Source organism: Ochotona curzoniae, unplaced genomic scaffold (assembly GCF_017591425.1).
Source record: "Ochotona curzoniae isolate NIBS_2020 unplaced genomic scaffold, NIBS_Ocur_1.0 contig_2723, whole genome shotgun sequence".
Taxonomy (NCBI): Eukaryota; Metazoa; Chordata; class Mammalia; order Lagomorpha; family Ochotonidae; genus Ochotona; species Ochotona curzoniae.
The window spans coordinates 4208227-4216469 of NW_024465573.1; positions in this window are offsets into that span (position 1 = coordinate 4208227).

Here is an 8243-nt window from a genome sequence, read left to right on the forward strand (position 1 = left end):
GGGGTGGGGGTGGGGGGCAGAAGCGATAAACAGGTTAACAAAAAATAAAGAAAAAAGTGAAAATCCTATGGTCAGACAAGAGTCCAAGGCAGAACTTCCAACTAGATATTTGCTTTCTAGGCTTACACAGATGTCATATGATCATTTAAAAACACCAGTGCTACAAATTAAGAGTGAAAATGCATATCTTGGACTGATTTTTTTTTAAGTTATCTTGTTTTTGCGATTGATTTTATTTTTATTTGAAGTCAGATTTACATAAAGGAGAAACAAAAGCATCTTCTTCCATCCACTCCCCAAATGCCTAAAAGGTGATCTGAAGCCAGGAGCCAGGAGCTTCCTCTGAGTTTCCCACGTGGGTGCTGGGGCCCCAGGACTTGACACACCCTCTGCTGCTTTCCCAGGTCACAAACAAGAAGCTGGATGGGAAGTGGAACAGCTGGGACACAAACTGTGACCAAATGGGATACTGGCGCTGATATGCCCCTGTGCTGGTTCCTGCACATTCTTTTAAAGTAAGTATTTTATTTTGTTTTATTGTTAAATAATTAATTAGAAAGACCGCTTGATCTGGCGGAAAAGGGGAGAGAGAGAAATCTTCCACCTGTTGGTTCACTCCCTAAAGCCCTAGAACAGCCTGGATTTCTTAGAAGTGTGCAGTATCCCAAGGACTTGGGCTGTCCTCTGATACTTTCCCAGGTCACAGGTAGGGACTTGAATGTGAAGTGGAGCAGCCAGGGCATGAACTGGCATTTATACGGGATGCTGACACTTATAGGTGGAGTATTAGCCCATTGAGCCATTGTACTGGCCCTGGTTAATTCTTTTAGGAGTGAGGATGAATTCTCCCTTTGCTTTTCTATTTGTGCCCATAAAGACTGTGCAACTGAGGGTTCATTATGTTGACATCAAGGTTAACATTAGCTACTGCCCACACGAGTCTCACAGCTCCAAGCACATCCATGCTTGCTCACACCTTCATCCTTCTATACCACTGCCTTTCTGTCTAGAATATTCTCCCTTTGTTTGTCCCCTGCCCCACTGCAACATCTTTCAAAGCTCTCTAGCCACACTTAGCACAGGAAGAACTCCTTTGGGACCCTGGCCCCATCACATTGGAACCTGTCTGCCTCAGTGGACCAGAGTTCTTTGAGAACAGGAACTGCACCTTAAGTCTCTTGGCATCTCCAAAGTGCCTGCAGTGGTTGGTGCAAATATGGGACCTGACACTTTGTCATGTCTCTCAGCAGAAATCAGTGAAAACATCAGTTTATCACACAATTAACCTTAGCAGAGCATTCTTTGGCCCAGATTGGGCAATGAGTAGCGAAGGCTTTACTTTCTTCCCCTGGGATTTATCTTCTTTCTCACCTTCAAAATATGACTATGTTTCTGCATCTCCGCTTCTGCTAATTCCCTCACTTGCATAATGGCAATAGCCTCCAGGTAGCCTCCCACTCTATTTTCCCAGGTTACAAAGCCTATTGCCTTTACCCAAATCTTGCCCCACAGAGTCCTGTAATACAATCCTGTAACGGTATAAGTCAGATCACGTTCTTCCTCTGTTCAGGAACCTCACTGGCTCCCATTTCATTCCAATTGAAAATCAAAATCCATGCAAATGTTTCTGATGCTCAGCGTGATCTGACCCATGATGACCCTGATTTCATCTTTTCCCTCTGCCTAAAGCTTTATTATTTATTTTAAAACTATTTCTAAAATTTACTTGAAAGTAAGAGTTGCAGAGAGAGAGATACAGAAACAGATGACTATAACAACCAGAACTGGGCCAAGTGAAACCAGGAGCAAGAGCTTCATGTGGGACTCCCATGTGAGCACTGGGGCCCAGAGAGATGAGCCATCTTCTATCATTTTTCCCATTACCAAGGAGCTGGATAGGATGTGGGGCAGCTGGTACACAAATTGGTGCTGGAGTCCCAGGTGGCAGCTCCAGCTGTTTCACCACATCAGCCCCCAGTTTCATTATTTTTTAATGTGTCATATCCCCTCCTCATTTTAGCTTTGGAGTCACCTGGAAATCCACCCTCCCTGATTTGATTATTCTTTATCCCCTTCCTCCATCAGTCATTCTACCTGGGTATGTGTTTCTCAGGGAAGCATTCCAGACCACCCAATCGAACATCACAACTTTCTATTCCCCTAGTATTTTTTATCTGTTTCTCTGATTTATTTTCTACCTAGTGCTCTATGCTGCCAGTTCTACGTGACTGGCTTATTTGCCTTTCTGTTTTCTGATTGTCCAGTGGAGCAACTGTTGAGATCTGTTTTGCATATATCTCATACAAAGGACAGTGCCTGACAGACATTAGGCCCTCTAATGGATGTTTGCAGATGAGGTTGGATTCAGGAGTGATCTCTTGCTTTCTGGTTAAGGTTGCATGATTCCCAGATGGCTTCATATGCATTCTTTCTAAAAAGCTTAGCCCTGGCTTGCACTTGTTGATGGATGCCAGATGGCATTTGGAGCTCAAAGGTATATGCTCCTTGATTTGTCCTCCCACTCCAGACCTAAGGAGCTGGCCCTTCCCAGGTTTTGTTTCTTTTGTCACTTCCAGAATTCCTTGGGATAGTTTCATCACCATAAGAGAAAGCCTTCCTTCCCACTGGTTCTGCTGCTTTGGTCTCTGCTTTTCCATCAGCTCTAAGGAGGTAGAGCAAGTGAGGAAATGCTCAGAACATCATACATCATTTTATGGAAGTCAGCACATCCTTCTTCACAGCTCTGGGCAGTTTTGTATTGAAAACATCTGTGGGACACTAAATCAAGCCACTGGTCAGGACACCCACAGTCCCTGTTATACTACTGATTCTAGTACCAGCTGCCTGGTTTCTAATCACTCCCTGCTAATGCACTTGGGAAGCAGTGGGTGATGACTTAAGCACCTGAGTCACTACTGCCCAGGTGAAAGACGCAGAGAGGGTGCTTGGCTTCTGGCTTTGCTGTGTTCTAGTCCTATGTGTTGTTGACATTTGGGAACTGAACAAGTAGACAGATCTCTCTCTCTCTCTCTCCCCTCCTATCCCTCTGCCTTTGAAATAAATATATAAATCTTTAGAAAGAAAGGAAGACAAGACTGTAGGAAGGAGAAGAAAGAAAGGGCAGTACAAAGAAAGAAAGGAAGAAAAGAAAGAGAGAAGGATGGAGGATAAAACAAAAATATCCCCCAAATATATCTGTCTAGCCTCATCTCTGACTATTCTCTAAGGAACCTATCTCTCAAACCTCTTCTGAGAAGTCATTTTAGGATTTTAGTGGGCAACATGAAATTGTCAGCAAAGTACTTACAAACCCTAGGGCTGTTGAGTAGGAGCACAATGCACAACACTGGAGTAGTAGGCAAAAGGTTAGGTCTTCAGACCAGAACTTTCTGAATTGAAATGCTCAACTGATTACTAGCTAACTGGGAGATCTTATGCAAGTTACCATATGAAAGAAACATAAAAAATAAATCCTAAGCATAGATGTATAATTTATATGCTCAATAAATAGATATACAAATATTCATCCAATAAATGTTTCTTCCAGTCCTCCATTATGTCATTCTTCCTGCCACCCCACCCAGATGCATTTCATGTTTAATAAGCTATCAAAGTCTTCACTATAGAATTTCATTTGTTTACATTTTTATTTGTGAGAGAGAAAGTTCTGATATTCACTGGCTTACTTCTCGAGATCACAGTAAACAGGACTGGGAAGCCAGGAGCCACAGTCCAGTGCGAGTCTCCCACATGGATCTCGGGGACTCAGTCACTTGAGCCATCATTGTTTGCTGCCTCCCAGAGTGTGCAAAAGGAAGAAATGGAGTCAGGAGTCAGAGCCAGTCTTGTCACCCATACCTTCTGCCCTGGGCTGAATTCCCACTCCTGTTGAAAAACATTCAAGTCCAAGAAGATCTTTCAGTTTAACAACATCTTCAACATGGATGAGAGTTATCTGTAAGTCATTCTTAACTGAAGATAAATACAAACTGCCTAGCGGATAGACATACAGGTGTGATGGAGACTGATTTGAATCTCAGCTACAGAATTAGCATGTGTGTGAATGTGGGTAATTTCTTTTTTTAAGGGATTTATTTGTTTATGTGTCTATTTGAAAAGCAGGGTGACAAGACAGAGAAGGAATGACATAAAGAGATTCTTACATCCTCTGATTCATTCTCCTTGACCACAACAGTCAGGGGTGGGTCAGGCTGAAGCCAGGGGCCAGAACTTCATCAGGGTCTCCCATATGGATAGCAGGGGCCCAAGCACTTAGATCATCCTCCACTGCCTTCCTAGGTACGTAAGCAGGGAGCTCAACTGGAAGCAGAGCAGTCAGAAGTCAAACCAGAGCTCTGATACAGGCTGCTGATACTGCAGGTGGTTCTTTCACGAGTTGTGCCACAGTACCAGCCCCTGAGTACCTGATTTTTTTAGAGTCTTCCTTTCCTCATTCATGATAAGGGTGTGAAATACATGTTGGTTCACGGGATTCTTGTGAAAATTAAATAAGGTTATGTATAGAACAGATTTAGCATAATGTCCTGAATCTGTATGTGTTTGATAAGTGACTGATAATAATAACATTAGCTAACATCTAATTTGTATTGACCATTTGATACAGTAGATTAAGAAGTGTCTAAGGGGCCTGCAGAGGACACCTGGTACCACAACAGAGGACAGAGGACAGAGGACAGAACAAATGGATCATCTGCCCCAGTCACGTGTTGGCAGTGAAGATCTGGGAAAACAGACTTTGTCAGCCAGTGGATTCTGGAGATATTTCATCATGCTTGGAATGGCGAGATTGGCAGCAACTCAGAACTGTTGAACTATAGAAACCATGTGAGCAGTGCCCTCAGAGCATTCCCCATGTCAGGGACCCTGGGATGGTTGGGAGGTTGGGTAGGGCTTCTCCCTTTATCTCCCTCCTTACCCCAGATATACACACAAAAACAATGATCTTATCCACTTTCCTGAAACCCTTGACCTTTGGGGCCCTAATCAACTATGTAAAGATTATCAAAATAAAAGGAAAAAATGAAAAATAAAAGTAAGTGTCTAACATATTCACTCACTAGCAGATAAGGGTGGATGAAATTATTGCTTTCGTTGCCATTATTGTTTGTAGGTTTGAAAGACCAAAGCTCCTTTGGGAGGAGCTGTTACTGGGTTGTTAAAGCTGGTGTGGTGTATCTAAGCCCATGTTTGGGGCTTGGGGTTAGCTCTACTAAAGAGAGGCAAAGAAGGGCTCAAGGAAGGACGGACTAGAAGGGGCAGGCAGCTAGTACAGCCAGCACCAGTCTGAGAATAGAGGTCATTCCCCACTGTGTAGTTGCAGCTGGGTGCTGCATTTTATCTCTCAGGCTACCCCTCCCCAGAGCAGAGGCGGTGCCTGAGACCTGGCCAGGCGTCAGGGAGCCTGCACAGAGCTCTCGGGGCAGAGGTGCTCAGTCGCTGTGGTTTGTAAACACGTATGTCCCTCAGGAGATGCAGGTGGGAGGGAGGCAGGGATGGATTTGTGTTTTTCATCAGCAGAAGAGTCAGTGCAGATAAAAAGGAGCAAGACTTAGCAAGAAGACCCGCTTGAACCAAACAATAAAGGTGAGACAGTGTTGTCAAAGCGCTCCAAAAACATTTAGCCTGCAGACAATTTTGCAAATTGTGAAGAATTTACAGCTTTTACTTTCAAAAACGCTGAAGAAAATGGAGCAATAGAAAATTTCAGGACTGAAGCTGTAATCCAATTTATCCTATAAGAGAAGATAGATTGTATATTATTGATGTTTTTAGGTGCTGAATAGCCAGCTGAATCCTAACATGAGCAGAGCCAAGGTGTGCTGATTTTCTATGCCAGAAGGTGGCGAGGAAGGGGCTACTGGAAGAAACTTACTGGATTAAAGTTACCAGATCAGATCTGCAAATGCGCAATGCCCTATCTAAATTTTTAACATCCCAATTTATTTATAAAACTTTCTTACTTATACAAGGGAAGTACATCTCATTTTATGAATACAGTTTTAAGGATAGCAATACTTCCCATCCTGTCTTCCTTCCCTCACTTGCTCCCAGCCTCCCTTCTCCTTTCTTGCTTTTCTTTTAATGTTTACAATGACATGCTTTCCCTTTATTTTATAAGCACAAGCTTAATACCCCATTAAAGAACCCTTCTGCAACACATGCAGCAGCATAAACCCTCGCAAGTTTTGAGAGGGAGGCAATATGCTGTTGAGAAAATAAGAAATGAGACAGACACAAGATTATAAAAACACGTGGCCAGAGGAAAGACCCCTCAGGAAAGGAAGTAGACCTTACATGCTGACTGCCTCAGTTTTTTACTGAACTGCTTAGGGAGTCAACTTACAAGAACTGATGTGGCACTAACTTTGATAGCCTTGCCTCATATTCATTTGTCCAATGGATACTTTGCTAATCAGGAAGCACCAGTGTGACTCAAGTACAGAAGTCCATACAGGATTATCTCAAGGACACCCTCACAGCATTGCCCACCTGCAGGCTGTTGCCCAAGGTTTGAACTCAGTCTCCAGCACTGGCAGTCTGCGAACTCAGATTCCAGACACAGTCCATTCTGTTTTTCCTTATCAAATGACATTTTATTTTTCACGAATAACTTGCAGCAAATTTAACGATGTGTAGGAAAATAACTGTTTCTTAAAGAGTATAGACAAATTGTAAAATGTCAATTTCACTGATGTACATAATTTTTTTGTACTTTATATATTAGTTACCACAAATTAAGGAGAACATATGATATTTGTCCTTTGCAGATTTGCTTATTTCACTAAGCGTAATGGGTTCCAGTTACATCCATTCTGTTGTGAAAGGCACGACTTCATTCTTTTTTTTTTTTGGCTAAATTGCATTCCATCATCTATATCATATTTTCTTTATCCAGTCATCAGTTGATGGACAATTGGCTTGAATCCCTATCTTAGTTATTGTAAATTCAGCTGCAGTAAATATGGGGATACATATAAGGCTTTCATGTGCTAATTTCAATTCCTTTGGATAAATTACCCAGAGTTGGATGTCTGGGTCATGTGATAGGTCTATTTTCAGATTCCTGAGGAATCTCCACTCTGTCTTTCATAGTGGTTGCACCAGTTTACATTTCCACAACAATGTATTAGATTACTCACCCCACATTCTTGCCAGCACTTGTTATTTTTGAGTTTTGGATGATTGTCATTCTTACTGGGATGAGGTGAAACTTCATTGTGGGTTTCAATTGAATTTCCCTGATGGCTTAGAAATCTTGAGTATTTTTTATAGGTCCTGGATATTAATCCTCTATCATTTGCATAGTTTGCAAATATTTTCTCCCATTCCTTCAATTTCCTCTTCACTTTGAGTGCTTCCTTTGCAGTGCTGAAACTTCTTGGCTTCATATAATTCCATTTGTCTATTTTTGCTTTTATTGCCTGTAATTCTGGGCTCTTATCCAAAAAGTATTTTTTCCTATGCCAATGTCTTGCAGTGTTTTCACCATGTTTTCCTATAATTTCACGGTCTCATGATTCACTAAGAGTGGGTTTTTTTGGGTAGGGTGTAAGGTAGAGGTCTTATTTTATACTTGTACATTCAGAGATTCAATTTTCCCAGCACCATTTGTTGAAGAGACTTCCCTTTCTCCAGAAAGTGATTTTAGTTCATTTGCCAAAGATTACTTGGATGTATATAGTATGGACTAATTTCTGGGTCTCTGATCTGTTCCATTGGTCCACATGCCTATTCTTGTGCCAACAGCAGGCTGTTTTGCTTATAACTGCTTTGTAATATGTGTTGAATTCTGGTACTGTGATGCCTCTAGATTTATTTTTTATTGCTTAGATTTGTTATAGCTGTTCAGTCTTGTGATTTCATGCAGATCTTAGGTTTTTTTAAAAAACCATATTTGAAAACATCTTTGGTATTCTGATAGGATTTGCATTGATCTGTAATCTGCTTGGGGGTAATATGAACATTTTGATTATGCTGACTGTTCTAATCCATAAACATTGAAGGTTCCTCCCCCCACTTTTTTTTTTGGTTTCTTCTTCCAGTTGTTTTCTCAGTGTTCTCTACTTTTCATTGTAGAGATTGTTCCCCTCCTTAGTTAAATTTATCCTAAGGTATTTAAATGTTTGGCAGCTGTTGTGAATGGAATTGATCTTACAAGTTCTTTCTCAGCAATGGCTTTTTTTTAAACACACTACTTTCTAAACTGCTAAATTTATAGGAGA